Here is a 19,205-nt window from a genome sequence, read left to right as displayed (position 1 = left end):
GCACTGCGACTCGCCAGCCAGCCAGCACTCTGAGTTCTACTGTTTCTGGGTGCTGCCCTATCATCTCACTGCAGCTATCAGCAGGAAACTTTCCCCCCCACCCCCCTTCTCCCTCCCCTCCAATTCCCAAGTCACGACCTGGGAGGAGGTTGGTACAGTTTGTTACGATCAGGCCGGAATGTACTTTGTGTTACAAATGGCCTCAGGCCAGGACTCAGAAGCCGGACTTTATTTATACTTCCCTGCTCCAGGCTCAGCTACATCCTGCTGTCAGTTACTTCTGCTTTTATCTGCGAGGGGGATGATCTGGTCTTAAAAAGCCATTCATACTATTTAATGCATGGAAATAGATTTGTACCCTGCCTGTCTGCTCTCCAGGCTGCTAACTCGCAATTAATTTACAGACTTGTAAATTTTTTACAAGCCCATTTTTAAAATAGAGCAAGATAATATTTTGCTCTTTCATCTGGTGGAAGTTGTTAGAGAAGAAGTGCTTTCTAGTGAGTAAAAAATACGAGTGAGATCAGCCTCCTAGTTCTGTTAGCGACTCTGTATAATCCTGACCAAGTCTCGTAACCAGTTTGTGCCTCAGTTTCCCACTGAGTACAGTGAGGCCTACCTCACAGGGAGAGTGTGTGTGCAAATCATTGCACTGAGAGCCTCAGATGGAAAGCACTAGGGGAATGGCAAAATAGCTTCTTGATTCTAGATTTAGGGGACTTCTTTGAGATAGAAATAGACAGGATCCTAAACCAGAAGTTTATGGATCCAGAACACCTTTGTAAATCTTTATCCTGTGTTCACTGACGTCAACAGGAGCGGAACCCTCCTGTAAACAATCGCAACTCACACCTCATTTTCCCAACTGCGAGGTAGGTCATGTTATTTATTTGGAGACCTAAAAACTGCACTACGGAATCTATGGAACATTCAGATAACAAGGTTCGACCGAGTGTGAGTGCCCTCCCCATGGGGTCCGGAGTTATTGGCCTCTTCTCACACCTGAAATATCATCACCAGAAATGTGACTCAGCAAAAAGAAATGAGAATATTGTACCCAGTCTGTGGGTAGCTAGGAGTTCGCAGTCAGCACTGCCTCAGGGAGTATAGCCTCGGCCTGTGAATGGAAATAGAACTCTGGCCTCTTGCTTCAAAAACACAGGCTGTAGCCACTTGAACTCAAAGGAAAATATCAGTTTGCTGGTAGTACCCTCTGCCTAGGACACAATTGAGCAGCTGTGATCCAATCCAGCAGAGGGCAGTGGCACACAGATGCACATTTACCAATGTGATATATGCCATCATGTGCCAGCAATGCCCCTCTGCCATGTACATTGGCCAAACTGGACAGTCTCTATGCAAAAGAATAAATGGACACAAATCTGACATCAGGAATCATAACATTCAAAAACTGGTAGGAGAAGACTTCAATCTCTCTGGCCACTCCGTAACAGACTTAAAGGTGGCAATTTTGCAACAGAAAAGCTTCAAAAACAGACTCCAACGAGAAACTGCTGAGCTTGAATTAAGATGCAAACTATATACCATTAACTCGGGTTTGAATAGAGGCTGGGAGTGGCTGGGTCATTACACATATTCAATCTGTTTCCCCATGTTAAGTATCCTCACACCTTCTTGTCAACTGTCTAAATGGGCCATCTTGATTATCACTACAAAAGTTTTTTTCTCCTGCTGATAATAGCTCATCTTAATTAATTAGCCTCTTACTCCATCTTTTCATGTTCTCTGTGAATATATATATATATATATATATATATTCTTACTATATGTTCCAGTCTATGCATCCGATGAAGTGAGCTGTAGGCCACGAAAGCTTATGCTCCAATAAATTTGTTAGTCTCCAAGGTGCCACACGGACTCCTCGTTCTTTTTGCGGATACTCATTGACGCTGGTGTCAGTGGAGATTTTTGGGAGGGGGATGCGGGGACGCTCTTCACACCTGAGCCTATGCTGCTCACCACTTTCATGCAGTGACTACAAGTGTTTCTCACCTTGAATAAAGCCATTGCCAATTGGATATTAAATACCCTGATCCTGCACTGCTTATACCCTCAAACTCCCATGGAAATCAGGCCCACGAGAGAGAGAGAGAGAGAGGCAGGGGGTGGAGAAATCTTGGAAGCAGACAGCCTGCAGGATGCAGCACCAGCTCTTGCAGAGCTTGTACTTCTAAGCTTTGTCTAAGTTAGCACATTCTGTACCCTTACTGACAACAGCTAAGTATTAGCATGAATGGGGCTGCACCATTTTAGGTAGTCTCAAGACAAGCTGCTCCAAACAGGTGGTCTTGACATGGCATTGAAAATGGTTTAAGTGCTTGGATAGACAAGGATAAAACCCTTGTCATCACGGGGGTGCAGCCTCGCCCGTGGCTGACAGCTAGTACAGAATGTGCTTTGCGGTAGGCAGGCTATTGTGTAATACAGAGACCGATCTCGCAGTAAACACTGCATAGTCCCGCTGGGTTAGACCCAGGTTCACGCGAGCAATGGCAGGCAGTGCTGCCACCGTTCAGTGCGAATGGCCAGGCTCACGGTTGACCTCCACGTGTCAAGGATTCTTGTGCAACCGGATCACTTCCCCTCTCTTCAGGTTAAAACTTGGCACAGTGCAATGGCAGCCTTGGAACAAATATATTTAGAAAACGTCAGAAAAAAGAAGGAGGAAAGGGAATTGGTGTGTATGAATGAGGCAACTGCTTGTACAGGCTGTGCAATCGACACCTACTCTACCAGCGGAAAGCAATCCAATGCTAGATTTAAGTTCAAAAGGCACCCGGCGTATCCTTACATGGGAAGTGTATGGCACCTCCAGAAACAGGCCAGCTCATTTGCAATGCAGCTTCTCAGATATGTGGCAATACACACGTCATGGGATGCACGAGAACTGGCTGCCAAATCCTCAGTTATTTGGCACTTCCAAATTGGATGATCAGAACATCAGCTTACTTACTTTGCTGTTTTAACATGGTTCTTATTTTGGGGCTCAAAGCAGCCACCTTCTGAGGAACCAGTGCAAAGAGCTGAACCCCCCTGAAAGTGTCGCCGATCAAATTCAAGGCATTTTGGGGGTTCCTTTTCCCCTCCCCCCCGGCAAGCGAATACTGAGGAATGGAAACCTTGCCTGGTAAACATGACTCAAAACTTACCAACTTAACAGCGCAGGGTGAGGGGGAAACCAAAAGGAAGCCTATTTGTTTTTAATCTAAAATGTGCTGGAGGGATTTGCTGATGTGGCTTTTAGATTTAAAGCAGCATAGCGGGGACTTCTTTTTCTCCTCCATCTCAAGTGGTTAAGGCAGATAACACAGCCTATTTTTAGAATGAGACACAGATGAATAAAAATATCCCTTTTACCTCCACTCTCACGTCATATCAGATGCTGCTGAGATTCTCAATGCCACAAAGACAAAAAAGCGACAGGATCCTGCCTATGTCGAAAGGGAGAGAGAGGTCTTATAAATGGGGGTTGGTTCTGCTGTATTAATTCTTGCAACAAACTGATCTGGCTAACCCTGAGCTTGTCCTCAAAGGCCTCTCCCACACACAAACACACTGGAGCCAAGGTAATGAGCTTGGAGTCAACCTAGACAGCTCTGCCTCATGCAATCAGGTAGTACATCAAGACCAGCTGTCCCATTTAGGCAGAACAGCCAGTCCCTATGGTAGCAAAGTATTGGGAGATTATTTATGGTGTCATAGCTTGGGAGGAACAGAGATTTTCTGTAGAGGTGATGCTGTAGTTCATGGTAGAGGGTGATATTGAGCTGTTGTTAGCATGAAGGACCAACCTGGTTGCACCACATGCTCCCGCAGGAAAACTCTTCGAGAGGTGAAATTTGTGGATATTCCCACCCCACCTCGTAGGGCTGGCATTAAGCATTCACGATAGGGACAGATTTTCAAAGCAGCTCAGCATCCAACGTGTTGAGCTCTTCTGACAATCTCTCCCATGCTGTCTAAAGGATGGAGGGGAGCCAGTTTCACCTAACAAAGCCATTGCCCTGAGATCTATAGGATTTCCCTGCAGACTCGGTGTAACAATGGAAGCCTGGGAGCAACTCCATGAAAAGGCCAGCCTTTCTGCATTACTACCCTGGCTTCCCCGTCCCACCTCATGCAGCTCATTTCTGAGATGATCTAATCCCCCTCCTTGCACCTGGGCCAAGACCCCTACCAAGTGGCTTTGGAGCAGGAAGTTTTAACACCGTTGGGGTCAGAACTAATTCCCATAGAGACTTCCTGGGGGCGCTGCTCTCTCTGATGCTGATTAGCTGTGTTCCTCTCCCCTTCCTGCCCCCTTTGCTTAACAGAGCCCTGACCACTTGATAGTCACATTCAGGGAATTAGGATGGGGGTAGGGTGGGGTGGCCGTTGTTACTCCTCTCTCTCCTTACACACTTGCCAGATGCCTTTGGTTGATCTTTGTGCATGTTTCACCTGAGTTGGTCCTATATTTCTAAAAGCTTTGCCAGAGTCCCAAAGCCATAGCACAGAGATGCACAGGGTATAACTGGAGGCACTCCTTAACACGGGCCGTGTGTGGAAGGTATTGTCCAGAAGACTCGAACATGTGTACTATGCATGGCATAGAGAGTATATATTACTAGTTTAGAGTCCAAGGTTACTAATGGGGCCTAGACTCATGATAAGGGAGCAGGTCCTGGCTGCACTCTTTCTAGACACAACATACTGTACATCATTTCCTGCTATACGTGGTTTCTGTTCACATGGTACCAGTCAGCTTAGGCACCTCATGGGCCAGCTGGTAGGGGCTGAACGTTGTGCCACCCTGGCTAGTAAGATTAACAAACTTAGGCTCTGTCAGGCCAGCAGAGGAAGCAGTTTTCAGTGATAGAGGTTCTTCCCCTTCCTCCCCCTGTTCCAGATTCCCAGCCCCAGGCCCTAGATGTACATGCATAGGGATGATGGTTATCTTGAGCAGGCAAGCTGATGAGCTGCAATGGCAACTCACAATGGAAGAGGTGTAGCTATGACCCGAGCCAGTACGGGGGTACTGACATCAGATGGAGGATGAGCTGGTAACTGGTGTTACTGCACAAGTTGTTTTGCTCTACTCTGTGCAAAGAACCACCACATCTCCTACACACCGTCACTAAGAAGCTCTGAACAGCATCCTTATTAATAATAAATAATGCTATGCCATGGCTAGAACTACCTTATCCCCCCCCGCCCCCCCCGTCCCACGCCAACTATTGCCAGAGCATCTAAATATACATAGATAAAACACTCCTGGGTACCTGTAGCTATGTGAAACTTATGAGCTATATTATATGTGCTCCCGTACAAATATCCAATGTACTTTCTTATCCGGTGTTTTCCTGTGGTTAACATTAAATAACTTTTTCATAGCAAATACTAGAAGCTACAGTAAGTTTTAAATTATATTAAGGTTATATCCTAAACAGCCAAAGCCAGGAAATTGGGGCTTACACAACTGGCAAGCTCTGCTCAAGAGAAGCCCAGCACTAGAATAACAAGGTATTTGTGTTAGGATCGAGGTGCTTTGGAGTCGAATGTGTTGTCCGGGCTCAGGACTGGAGTAGCAGAGGCTGCTGCTGGTCATGACTCAGTGCACTAGGAGAGCAGGGGAGAGGGAGATGGGCAGGACTGAAAAATGTGGTTAACATAGCAGGGGGGCCCCAGTGCCAGAGCTTTATGTGAACCCAAGATTGGAGTGGTAAGCATCACTACTGGTCAAGGGAATGGTGCATTGGTAGATCTCTGTGGGGAAGCCTGTCAGCTATATACCTAGCTGAAATTGTTGCTATTAAGGCTTCACTTACTCATCTGCTCCAAATTCACTTATGAAAGCCTGAGAGAAAAACAAGCAATCTGAGGCTTCTATTTTGCTCTAAAGTCAACCACTTTAACATAAGCATTGCAGAGGGCTCGGAACATTGTGATCTTACATAACGTATGTGCTGCAATACGCTGGCACAAATAGGGTGAATCGAGGACAGAGTGGCTGCCTTAACTGTGAATTTCCTGGCTTTTGTGAGCTTACGTCAGTCTCACTGTTATTTTAATGTGTTTTTTAAACTGTAATCTCCCTTTTAAATGGAGATTAAAAAATAAAATAAAGAGGGGGGAGAAATAGGAGTAAAATGGACGCTGTATCTGTCTTTAAAGTAGCTAGACTCTGGTATGGAATGTCATCTGGATTCTAAAGATCTTTTTGAAAGAAAATTCCATCACCCTCTCGCCAAGGAATTGTAAAAAAGCGACCATTTTTGTGGTACAACACAAACCCCATGAGTGATCTCCCCCTGCTGGTGTCTAGGATAAAAAGCTGTGGACTCTTAGAATTATGCATATTTTCTGAACAAAAATAACAATAAAGTGATCGGTCTGTGTTTACTTGGGTTTTTTTGTATTAAAAACACACAATTGCTTGTTAAATGGAAAACTAAAACTGTTTGGGACACGGACGGGGAAAGAGTGTATCTTTCAATCTTCTAGAAAATGTTTAAATTCAGAGTAAAAATCATGATGGTAGACTTTCTTCTCTCATATATTTCATTTCCTTACTATCAGTGAAATTTAGTAAGATCCATATTTTCCCCACTATATTTTAAAGAAGGGAAAGCGCTGTTAAAGTGAGTGAGTCCTTGTTACAGTGAACTAGCTATCTGAACATTCAGCTTCAAGTTAAACTCCTCATTTCCAGCGTGTTCTGGTGGTGTCTAATTAAAAATGCAAAAACCTAATGTTATTCAACATTGTATCAAAGAACAGAAGCTCTAAGGAAGACTTTGATAAACATTATAAATCCATTGACAACTAAGCACATTCCTTGGTCATCTATTGTCGTAATACAGGGAAATAGCCGGGTCAAAATGCAGATTTGTAAGAACTAGCATTCCTAATATGAACAGAAATGCCTTATTTCATATTTATACAGCATTCAAGACAATGGGGTCCTGATTCTAATTCTGTCTGGGTGCTGATTGTCATTCAAATAGAGACACATTTTCAAAAGACATCAGGGTTAGATTTTGAAATGTTTACCACCCACAACTGGAGGACAGATTTTTAAGAGTTCAGCCTATTGGGGTCAAAGGCATGATCGAAAATCTGGCTACCTAATTTGGTGCCTAAGTGAGAGCTGAGCTGTCTTGAAAATCTGACTTTAGTTGTGGGTGTTAACTCCTGCTGAAAACTCATGGCCATAGCGTCTTCATGAAATATTTCTTATCTAGGTCCCTTTTGCAGTGTGTCCAACCCAAACACTGCAGCATTTGTGCTACTGCAAGAAAACCTGAAAGTGAAACTGACTAGAAATACAAGTAACTAGGCTAATTTCCTTGTCCAGGCTGAGTGATACAAAAAGGTAAACCAGGTTCAACCCTACTGAAAAAGATAGTTTAAAAAAAAAAAAGCTTTATTTTTTTCTAATCTGTGGCGACTCTCCAGCCCAGATTAGTGTTTTCATTCAACAAATTTCTTTTTTAAACCAAACAATAGCTACCCTGATTATTACAACACTTCATGGCTGCTCTGAAATAATGCCTTTCTATCATTAACTTTCAGAGAGTCACAAACGATTTATTTCTCTACAGCTCTATTTTTTTAAAGTCAAGGGAAAACATATGTCCAGCTAAGGGTGCTGCTAGTCTAATATTAAACCCACAGTAACAAGGGAAATTGAGAGTGCAGTTCGTGTTTACCTCCATTCTCCCCCTCTACCGTTGCTGTGTCTCTACACTGTGTTTATAACATGCCATGGGTGCTGCAATATCCAGACACATGCAAAGAGGTGGGTTGAGGATGGAGTTTTTGCTTTGAAAGGGGGAGGGAGGGGTACACTGACAGGGTCCTGCAGGCCTTAAATTGGGCCCCTTATTCACCAACTTTGTGTTGATAAAGGAGAATTTAGTAGGACTCTTCCCCCCCGCCCCACCCTTTCCTTTCACCCCTGGTCCTGGAGCAGCCATTTCATAGCTGTTACTGTAACAGTGTCCACAGCCCAAACAAGTGGCCCAATTTTTCACAAGAGCTCAGGCCCCCCTGAGTGTTGAACTCCTTTGAAAACCTGGCCATAAGGTGTCACCGTGGGGGAGCTGCTGGGTCCTCAGCCCTTTTGAAAACCAGAAATCTGGGCCAGCGGACCTAGGTAAAGAGTAGTTTACCCAACCACCCACTTCCCCCAGATAATGGCAGCAAAATGCAGCAGTGTCTGTGTTTGTGTTTGTATGTAAAAATGGAGGGAAGAGAAAATCAGAGGAATGGAAGCCACAAGCCTGTTGCTTGGTTTTGCTCCAGTGAAAGGAAATTGCTTAAAGGAACAGGGCCACTTCATCTGGCAAACAGAAAATAAATAATTATCTAGGAATCGCAGGTTCTATACCTGCTGCTGAGTCCTCTGCCCCCTTGTGTGGCCTTACGCTCTGCATGATCATGAAAGGTGGTAACATGTTTTTCTTTCTGCTGGTGCTGCCTCAGGGACCCAGACAAACCCCAGGCGAAACTGACTATCCAGGGGAAACCATGAAACTGACTATGTACCAAGTGCTGTCATGCTGAAAAAGGGACACAAAATAACTTCTCCAGTCTTCCAGCTGCAGTAATTTGAGATGTTACAAGTAATAATGCAGGGCATTAAAAACGCCAGACTTCCAGCACTAGGTAGCTTATGCTCAAATAAATTGGTTAGTCTCTAAGGTGCCACAAGTCCTCCGGTTCTTTTTACTCTTGCTACACTGTCAGGCGAGGAAAGTTGTGCTGATCTTCCAGTCTAAATGCCCATTAAGGTCGTATCTTTGCCCTGAACCGTTGTGCTGTTCAGTCATAATGGGCTTCAGGCAGGTAAGAGCCCAGAATGTGTGTGCAAAGTGCAGGATCTTCGCTACCTTCTGCCTGTCGCTAACACTTTTCTGATTTGATGCCGTGTGCGGCTGGGCTGCTTCAAGTTGTGGGTTGCTTGATTACCGCTGAGTTCCGTACCGTTGCTTTCGTATAGGTTTCATGTTCGTTGGGTTGGGTTTTTCCGTTGTACCACGCAACACCGGCTTGGGCTGATCTGTGGGTTTGGGGCTATGGGTTGCACCGACGGTTTGGGGGTTGCACCGGGGGTCGGGAGTTGCACGGGAGCGGTGGGATCGCATCGACTGTTGCGGGGAAGGCACCGGGTCTGAGAGGTTTGCCCTTGCACGGATGGTTTGGGGGAGGGTTGCACCGGGGCTGGGAGGCTGCACTGACAGTTTGGGGGTTGCCCGAGGTCTTGGGGGGGTTGCCCTCAGGATGTGGGGCGTTGCACCGGGGCGGAGGGGTTGCCCTGAGGATTTGGGGGGTTGCACACAGTTTGGGGGCGTTACAGGGAGGCTGCGGGGTGCACCGACGGCGTGGGGCCGTGCAGTGAGGATCTGGGGGCGTTGCACGGGGGCTGCACTGAGGATTTGGGGGGCTGCACTGAGTTTGTCCGGCTGCGGCGCTGCCCCGCTCTCGCACAGGGAGCTCGAGGCTGCGAGCTGCTCGCGGCAAAGGGGCTGGGAAGAAGCCGCCTTATTTACATGCGGGAGGAGCGGTAGCCAATGAAGAAGCGCCTCGGGTGCCCTTGACCTAGACGGGCAGGCTCGGCGGCCAACGGGCGCTCTGAGGGGCGGGGCCGAGCGGGGGCAGGCGGGGGTCTCGGGGCCGGCTCCGGCCCGGCGCTCGGTGTCAGTCCTAGCCCGGCAGCGGCGGGAGCGGGAGGAGGCGGCAGGTACCGGCGCCCCCGGGGTGGCGGGACCGCGGCTTAAGGCGGGGGCGGTTCCCCCCGACACCGTCCGCCTCTGGGGCAGTCCCCCCGCCCCTAGGGGCAGCCCCCTCCCATAGTGAGGGGCAGGGCCCCCCCACCTCCTGGGGCAGCCCCCTCCCATAATGAGGGGCAGGGCCCCCCCACCTCCTAGGGGCAGCCCCCTCCCCATAGTGAGGGGCAGGGCCCCCCCCACCTCCTAGGGGCAGCCCCCTCCCATAGTGAGGGGCAGGGCCCCCCCACCTCCTGGGGCAGCCCCCTCCCATAATGAGGGGCAGGGCCCCCCCCACCTCCTAGGGGCAGCCCCCTCCCATAGTGAGGGGCAGGGCCCCCCCCCACCTCCAAGGGCAGCCCCCCTCCCCATAGTGAGGGGCAGCTTCATGGGCAACTTTGGGTCCAGGCTTCCCCCCCACTGCACCCCAAGTTTCTCCCCTCTCCTAGAACAGCCCCCTGCTTCCCCCTTCCTGTCTCCCCCAAACCCTCCTCCTTACCCCTTACACTCGCAGACCGCCCCCTCCCCTCCACCTTGTATGACTTCTGCGTGGATGTATGTTGGGAGAAGAATTACATCACCCAAAGGAACATTATGGGGAGTGTGGGTGTTTTTTGGGGGAAGGGGGAGGATGAATTACACCCCCTCCAATAGGGGAAGTTTATAAAATGAGATGGTTTCCATTTTAATATTTCTGCCGAGAGGAAAGTGAGGGGGGATATAATTCCCCTGCTCTCCCTCCCCCCCAATAACCAGTAACATAGAGACCCTGGTCTAGGAGGTCATGAAGAACTGTGGATGGAACTGCTGTAATATTGCATTGTGTATATTTATTGAAAGCGCTGTGTAAGAGCCAGGTGGTAATAGTAACATTGGAGGAAGGTAATTGAGGAGGCATGGAGGAAAGGGGACAAAGGAACTTGGTGGGATGTGGGATCAGGAAGAACCTGGAGAACGGGTGGGTTATTTGTGCTGTGGATAAAGGATCCCCGGTAAGTATCACAGGAGGAGCCTCCTGTGTATGGAAGGTGTGTGAGATTGGAGTATCTGTGTAATTGTCATGGTCCTTACTCTTGGGAGGTAGCTCTATCTTATGCTCTGCTCCTAACCAAGGATTTCAAATCGTTTTTTACAAAACGTTGTTATCTCTATAAATGCAATTATGCAAGGATAGGGAAGGCAGTGTCCGTTGGTTGTGCTAGTTTTTTTTTGCTTTAGGATCTGCTGGCTGGGGTTACTTTTTTTTGTTGGGGGGAACAGAATGTTAAAAAAAAACAAACCAGTCAGTTTAAACTCTTGTGATGTGCCCTTTGTACTCTTGGAGACTAGGCAGAATCTGCGGGTGCTGTTGAATTCTGAAAGAGCCAGGTGAAAGGACCGGATTAAATCAAACCTTAAACAGATGATTGAGGGTGAGGGGGAAGTGTGTTTCAATTTTCACTGTACAGTCATATCGGATCTACCCTGTGCGTGCCTCCAGCAAAATCAGAGTAGATGCAGAATCTGTTTTAATCTCACTCTGCACGGAAAAAAAGTGAGTTAAGAGTCTTTGCTTTGAATATTTGGTCTAATTGTGTTACAACTGTGATATTTAAATATCATTTTGATCTGGAAATTTTAAGTTAAATTGACTCTGCAGCCACCCTGTTTTTTCCAGTCATTTAAAAAGTTATATATAGATTAATCTTCTTTGTCCCATATCTGAGATTTCACCTGTTTTCAGACTGAAATGTCAAACAATTTTAGATCAACTGATTGAGAAGTGGTCTACTTTCACTGTAGGCAGCCCTGTATCCTTTGCTGAAATATTGTTTTGTAACTTCCTACAGCAGTGCTCTTCAATGAATCGGAACATGGTCTGCAGCCATGATAATGGTGCACTAGGAGAGGATGTTTTTTAATCCAGTTGTGAAAGCACAGTGTTGTCACAAAATGAGGTTCCTGTGTAATGACACTTACCTAAAAATGTCCCATGGATTTTTAAAGTAGGCATAGAGAATATAACTCAGTGCAATTATCATATATAACCCAAAATAAACATGATTGAAGGCTCTTGCCCTTGCTTTTTCTCTCATTCCATAGCCCAAATAGCTCGGGTGAAGTTGCTATTTTCCTGCTGCTAACTGCATATTCAGATGTGCATATCAGTGCCACAAAGGAATATTATTTACCTGAAGAGCTGTAAGAGCCCTTGAAGGGTAAATTCAGAAATAATATGTAATGTCTCCAGATGATTAATTCTGGTTCATATTTCCAGTGCTATATTCAAGGTTCCTTCTTTGATGCATCATTTAATTGATCCTGTCTGTGAGTGAAATTGACCATCTTAAACAAACCCGAGCTTTGCTATGTTCAGTACCACAGTGTAGACAATGCCCTTAAGGTGCCAGTTTGGGGAGTCTCTTTTCATCAGATGAGTGAATTGATTCCATTTAAATATTGCTTCCTCAAATATCAACCTTTTTTTAGGACAGATCATTTAACTCAAAAACTTTCTCTACATGGCGCTGGGAAAGATGCTTCTACTTGATTTCAAACACTTAGGTTTGGCACTATCCACGGTGACTGTGTTAGAAATTGGTATTATAAATAGGATTGAAAACACTGTTTACCCCATCCTCATTGATTAATCAAGTTGTATTAGAGAGAGGGTTACCTGGAACCATGTGTGAACACTGCCCCATAAATATAATTGTGGACCAGGAACCAGAGAAATGCTGTTTGGCACAGGTTAAAACAAGGCTGGCTCCTTTTGGCAGACTTCATAAAGATGCAGTTGGGTTGGGTCAAAATAAGGTATTCCTAAATGGAAAATGAATGAGGGCAAAGGATGTTGCTCTCAATCTACAAATTCTGCTTTGAGTCCTGTATGTTCTGGCTTTTAATCTTTTTGAATTCTATTTAGATTCGATTTTAAACACTGTAATATACGTTACAGGCTCTTGAATTACAGCAAGCATTTGAGGGGTATAAAAACCAAGGAGGCAGAAGAAATGATTACTGAGATGCAAAACATAGTATCAAGTAGCGGTGGGATGAAACTGAGAAAAGAACAATTTGTTTGCAGTGCTGTGGGTTGTTTTTTTTTTTTTTTCAGAACAAAGATGTAGTCCCTGCCCTGATGATCTTATGATGTAATATTAGATGCAAAGTCATGAATGAGGGCAACAAATATTTAGGGTGTAGGAGGATGAAGGGGAGTGGAAGGACAAAGTGTTGCAGTAAGATCACACACTTAATTTAGGCACAAACATGTCTTGGTATTACAGTTACTTTAAAAAAAATGTTTGGGGCATTTAGGTTAAATAGCAGGAAAAAATACCAAACAGTAGGATCAGTTAGTGTGCAGTAATCTTCCAAGAGGTTGAAGCCCCACTGGCTGAATCCAGGAGGTAAATGTGCTTAGTGGTTAGAGCAGGGGACTTGAGAGACAGAGCAGGGTTTTGTGCCTGCCTCTGTCACTACATTTTGTCCCCTAGGGAAGTCACTTCAACTCCTTATCTCTGGTTTTCCCCATCCATAAAACAGGATTAAATACCCATTTGGCTATGCAGTGTTTTGAGAGCCTCTAATAAAATTATCTGTACTTACAAAGTATTTCAAACTGAGTTGGACAAAACACTAAAGGATGATGTACTATAGAGAAAAGCCCTAATTAGGCAGGGAAGGGACAAAATAACACTGTAGGTGTGTTCCATTTCTGACTCTTACTATGGCCTGGGCTACACTTAAAACTTAGGTTGACATAGCTACAGCACTCTGAATGCTTCTGTCGATTTAGCTGCTGTTGCTCAGGGAGGTGGAGTTCCTACAGTGATGAGAAAAAACCCCTTCTGTTGCTATAGTCCACCTCTATGCTACAGGGTTACAGCCGCATAGCTGCAGCACCATACCTATGCTGCTGTAATACCGGAAGTGTAGACAACCATACTCTACACAGTGATGTACATTTTACACATGGCTTTACAAAGCAAGGCATAATCCTTATCCTGAAGAACTCATATCCTAATGTGGACGAGACAGATGCAAGGCTACGTGGAGATAAAGATGAGGGAAGGAGAATGAGGAGGCTAGTTGGTGAAGAGAATGAGGATTCTTGGGGAGGAGGGATTCAGAGAAATAAAGGGTGGGGCTGGCAGATTTTTCTAAGGCCAGTGGAGAGTGTGAGAGCGAGAGTAAAATTGATAATAAGAAAGATGAGGGAAGCAGCAAGGCAGGAGAACTGGGAGGAATGTAGGAAGGAGGTGTGGGAGGGAAGACATGGAAATGTAGGAGGAGATTAGATCCAATGTCATTGGGGCTGAGTCTATGAAGGGACTTGAAGTTGAGGAAAACAAGCTTGGATTTGATACACGTAAGGAAGGGTGGGATTTTAGGAGAAGGGTAACTTAATCAGAGCAATGACCAAGGAAGATGACTTCAGCATGAGCTTTTTGAAGAGGCTAGAAAGGGGAAAGTTACAGTAAATGAGGCAAGAGCTGAAAACCCTTGTCCTCACCTTGCTTATCGGTGGGACTAGTGAGGGAAGAGTGGACTTTTGTGAGACGTTACTGGAATAAGTAACAATTTGAGTGAGAGACTGCATACATAGGAAGAAGAATCACGGATGACCTCAAAGTTGTGAGTATGGGAAAGAGGAAGGATAAAGTTTTCAATGATAAAGAAGGCAGGTGTTGCCCACCCAGAACCCTGGGTATGTCTACATGAGCAAGTAACACCCCTTGATTGCAGTATAGACATAATGATAAAAAGGGAGAAGAATCCTTTTGAGTTGGCTAGGAGTGGGTTGTTAGTGATGGAAGGCACAGTACCCTCAATGGAGAAGGCCAAAGTCTAAACAATATGCTAGCTTAATCTAAGACAAGTCCACACAACAGAAGGCGAGAGGGACACAGAGGAGAAGGCCAGGGAAGGATGATTTTAAGGAGAGATGTGAAGACAGGGAAGAGCCAGTAAAGTGAGTCCTTCAGGGAAAAGGAGAATTGTGTGGAAGGGAAGAAGACAGATTTGAGAGGAGACAGGAAGAAACTGCTATAGTCCTAGGACTTTCGCTAAAGGCTTGGGATACTAACTAGTACCTAGTGTATCCATTTGAATTCACAACAGTTCTGTCTGTTAGCAACTGTGAGACCCCATGTGTTAACATCCTTTGAATTAAGTAATAGCAGTTTTATTTAATATCTATTTATAATACAGTTGTTAGACTATTTAATGTTCTAGCTTACTAAATCGATATTTATATGGAGAGCGTTTCTGAGTTATTTTGAACACCTTTTTAAAAGTTTTTCATATGTTGTGCGCTGTAATAGAGAGTAAAAATATGCTCCCAAGAAAGAACTTTCATCCTAAATTTAAGCTCAAACAGTTAAATAATAAACCCCTGAAAAGAGATTAATGGGAGCAGTCACAAATCAAACTGTATCATTCATAAACATCAATGTGTTACTACATAACAAAGTGGGCTTTAACGGCAAGGTTGCTTAAGTCTTATGTGTGAGCCAGGCTAGGAAGGAGCATTTGCCCGGGGGATTAGTTCATGGGTGTTCGCTATTAAGACTGAAAGAAATCTTATAGGTGGTCTGGTACTTCCCCCTGCAGTGATGTTTCAGGTCCCTAAAGGGGAATCTCCTTTAATACTTCTGTAAAGTTTCCGAATTTCTCTAAGTGTTGTTGTACACTTAGCTGTATAAAATTAGGGAGAATAAAAAGTTCCGGGGCTGTTGCTACCTTAATTTATTTAATTGAATAACACTTGGGGTGAGCTTGCCAATGTTGGCTAGAAGTAGTTAGGTGCCCAACTCCTGCTGAAATACTATAAGCTGGGCACCTAACTAATCTACACATCTTTTAATTTATTATTTTTTTTAAATCTCACCCTTCATTTTGTGTCTGATATTGTACCTCCTCTCTCCCCCCCCCCCCCCCCCCAAAAAAAAAAAAGATTAATTGGTTTAAAAAAATGTATTGTGACATGGAAAAGTGTCTGTAGCTACATGGTTCTGTAAATGTTCAGTGCTTTATGGAAATAACAGTCCCTGAAGAATTTACATCTAAAATGTACGGGCTATTTTTGATATATTGAGATTGTGTAAATGTGGTTGTTGTCATGACAAAAACCACATAAACATGTTTTGAAAGCATCCCCAGTAGTTACAGAATTCTATGTATAAAAGCTCTAATCCCCTGCACCGTTGGGCCCTCAGTCAGTGATTGAAATTGTTTTTCAGACACGGTGTCCAAAAAAGTACAGGGACTACTTAAAATCACATTAATCAAGAACAATTTGCGGGCAGTAAGATTATACAATTATTATTAATCCAGAATTACGGAATGTCCCTTATTTAAAAGTTCACTTCGTTTCCCCCCAAAAGTATAGCGTTCAGACATTGGATTAGAACACAGATAGTAAACTAATAGCTCCCAGAGGCTCTGACCAGGATTGAGCCACGTTGTGCAAGGTGGTGTAAACTACTGTAGTATTTGTATTTCAACAGTATAGAATAATCAAGTGACGGTGGCCCAGCCTCACAAGTGGGCGGGTTGTGTATTCTTGTTTGAAACCTATTGAATGAGTGAATTTTATGAAGCGCTGGTGCACAGCAACACAGACACAGAGGAAAGCTTTGCAAAAACTACTTTTAAAAACAGTGTGGTCTGTTTTGAAAATAAGGCGTCAAGAGAGTTAGCTTCACCCTTCAGGGTTTTGAGCAGCTCTGACCGCCACTTGGGGGAGCTATAATAGCTTTAAACTGCAGATATCTGCTTTGATTCCATTCAAATAAATGGGAAACAGGAAAAACTAGCAAGAAAAATGCTATAACTTATTTTCTCTAGGTTACTGGGACATAGAATAATGGTGGGGGGTTCTATAAAGCCTGAAGCACTGATTGCACTTGGTCCGGTCAGTCATATGAGTAACAAGGTTTTTTTCTAAACAGCAATTGCAACTGAAATAATTTTTTGGGGCCATCCAGACTTGGGATGATGCAGGCGCTCTGCTTAACTCTCTTGTTAAAAGGCCAAACTGATTGTAGTTTTCACTATAGTCCTCAACTTCACAAAGAGTATTCCTGTTAATGGTGAAAAATGGAATACAAGAAGAGTAGTTATAAAAACACTTCTCACTCAGCCAAACTACAGCCAGTGTCCCCTCTTCTCTGATACAGTTGATAAGATTTCTGACATGTGGGTTGCCACTCCGATCCCAGTGTAAACGATTATTGCCTTGACTCTGTGAACTAGTTGCTGTTTCAAAAAGAGAGGTTTTTAAGTTTAAAACATGCTCTCCCATCCAACGATGAAATGTGCATGTCCATGAGAACACTCAGGTCCCTGAGCATCGTCTGAGGTATTGAAGACCTCCCATAATGCTGGCAGTATAGAGAGCTGAAAATGCCCCTTTTTTCCAATTAGACTCTAAATTTGCAGTATGTTACTTTTCAAAGACATCTGAGAGAGGTTTTGCTGTACACCTGATTGAGTGCATAAATATAAAAATCACCTTGTGTTGTGTGGAGATCAGTGGTGAGATTATCCCCTCTGGACTTCCTACCATGGAGGAAGGAAATTAGTACAAAACCTGCTCTTCTTGACCAAATTTGGTTGAAAATATCATCCCTCCACCTCCTGAGCCTGTGGGAGGGGTGGCTTCTGCAATCTCCATATGAGTGGAGGGGAGGGCTCGTTTGGGGAGAACGTCACCTCCCTGCAGAGATCTTTCCACTTCAGATAATAGTAATGCTTTCTCAGCTTGACAGATAGATAGATATAAAAATGTGCTCTGCCGTCGACCCCTGACTCTTCTAGGAAGATGGAGGGAGGCCCAGCTGTAGGCATGAAGAAGAGTCATCGTGAAGGAACCATGCTGCTGGTGGAGAGTCAGTAATGTCGACGCAGCGAACATACCATCCTAAAGATGCTACCAGGATCTGTGCAGATAATTCTGTGGCTTTTGGAACATCCATAGCTTATTGGAGCCGAGCTGCACTACCCACCCTCCCCAAGTCCCATGTCTGATTTGGAGAAAACTGAGCTGACACTCATGGCATTTCCGGGCCTTCCCAAAGGAAGCATGACTTGGCCGTGCAACAATCTTGTATTTCAGTATATACAGGAATTATTGTTCGCCCTGGTGCTTAGGATTCAATATCAACACTAAACCATTTATGTACACAGGGCTTAAAGAAGTCTCAGGTGTACAGCTATTACTTGGGCTGCCCCACCATAATGCCTGGTGGCTCCTGACAGATTGCTTAACAGTGGTGCTACAGTTTGCTGTGATGGAAAAACATTGGGTTAATTGGTAGTTACTTTTCCTCCTTGTGGTTACACCTGCAGTCTTTCTCGAGCCCTAAGTTCACCATTAAACAGTACAGACTCTTCTGACTTTACAGGGAACTACTTTTACTGTGGATCCAGCCTTCCCGTTTATACCAACCTCCGTTGTCTTGTAAACACTTTAAAATATTCAGTTGTGTCTGCATCTCAGCCAGTCACTTACCACATTTCACTTGCAAATCTCCCTCATGATTGTAGGATAAGATTAATTTACGCTCATAAGCCACCTCAGCTAGACCACCGATCTCTAGTGTCTTGGCTAGAGCAGAGGCCTGAGGAGTCCGCATAGGTTTTATTGCCAGGTCTGTCACTAACCTTTGTATCACTTAATTTCTGTGGGCCTCCATTTGCCCCTCTGGGAAATGGGTAGTATTTGCCTTTCAGTGATCTCTTATGCATGTTGTTTGTAAGTCACCATGAAATCCTTGGATTAAAGGTGCAGCATATGTGCACAATATTATAGTAGCAGAGTGCAGGATTTCTAATATAACAGGCATTTCGGGAGCTAGGATTCCCTAAATTACAGATCAAACCACTTGGGAGGCCCACGATTCTGCAAATACTAAAGCGGATACTTAACCTTAGTGCCTAAAGTTAAACACATGTGTAAGTCTTTGCAGATTGGGGTTTAGTGATCATTAGCTTTCTTCTAGTCTCCCTTTATATCCCCGGGCTAAACTCTTTCCTATCCTTGTGCTCTCCTTACCCTATGGAATCTGTAGAGTGTATTCTCTGGGACTGGCTGTGGCCTGTCAAGCAGCAACAGAGTTCCTCCAGATGGAGTCTTGCTATTTTCTCTCTCCTTTTTAAACTGAAACACTGGGTTTTCAAAACTCGTCCTCCGTTTTAAAGCAGCCCTGAAGAGATTCCTTATCATTCTGGATTTCTCATTTTGAGAGCTGCTGCTCTGTGCTAATGCTGATTAAATTCATGACCATACTAAAATACTCATCCCAGATGGCCCGTGCTCATTTTCACTCTAATTCTCTGCTGAGCTGCTTGCTTTGACTCCTGAGATTTCTGCTGGCTTTCCATGTCCTTGCCCTTTCCCAGGTAGAGTGAGTTTGAGGTTGGTAAATTGGTTAACAAATCCCAACC

The 19,205-nt window shown here is 44.7% G+C and overlaps 1 protein-coding gene across 19 annotated transcripts in view; it reads left to right on the top strand.

The window, feature by feature from the left end:
- The first annotated feature begins 8,683 nt into the window (after positions 1-8,683).
- FKBP5 (FKBP prolyl isomerase 5) overlaps positions 8,684-19,205 on the top strand; it is a 50,758-nt gene continuing 40,236 nt past the window's right edge. For 5 of the 19 annotated variants that reach the window (XM_043533391.1, XM_043533397.1, XM_037884973.2 and 2 more), the window contains exon 1: positions 9,663-9,745. The gene's annotated coding sequence lies outside the window, so the exon portion shown is untranslated. Of the gene's footprint in view, positions 8,851-9,627; positions 9,746-10,465; positions 10,653-11,191; positions 11,305-14,110; positions 14,391-19,205 lie in introns of those variants that run through there. The other 14 variants (XM_043533398.1, XM_027825974.3, XM_043533392.1 and 11 more) reach the window with 13 other exon arrangements.

The sequence above is a fragment of the Chelonia mydas genome, chromosome 21 (assembly GCF_015237465.2).
Source record: "Chelonia mydas isolate rCheMyd1 chromosome 21, rCheMyd1.pri.v2, whole genome shotgun sequence".
In the NCBI taxonomy this organism is placed as follows: Eukaryota; Metazoa; Chordata; order Testudines; family Cheloniidae; genus Chelonia; species Chelonia mydas.
The sequence above is the reverse complement of the archived record's forward strand: the minus strand, read 5'-3'. Positions and strand labels throughout refer to the sequence as shown.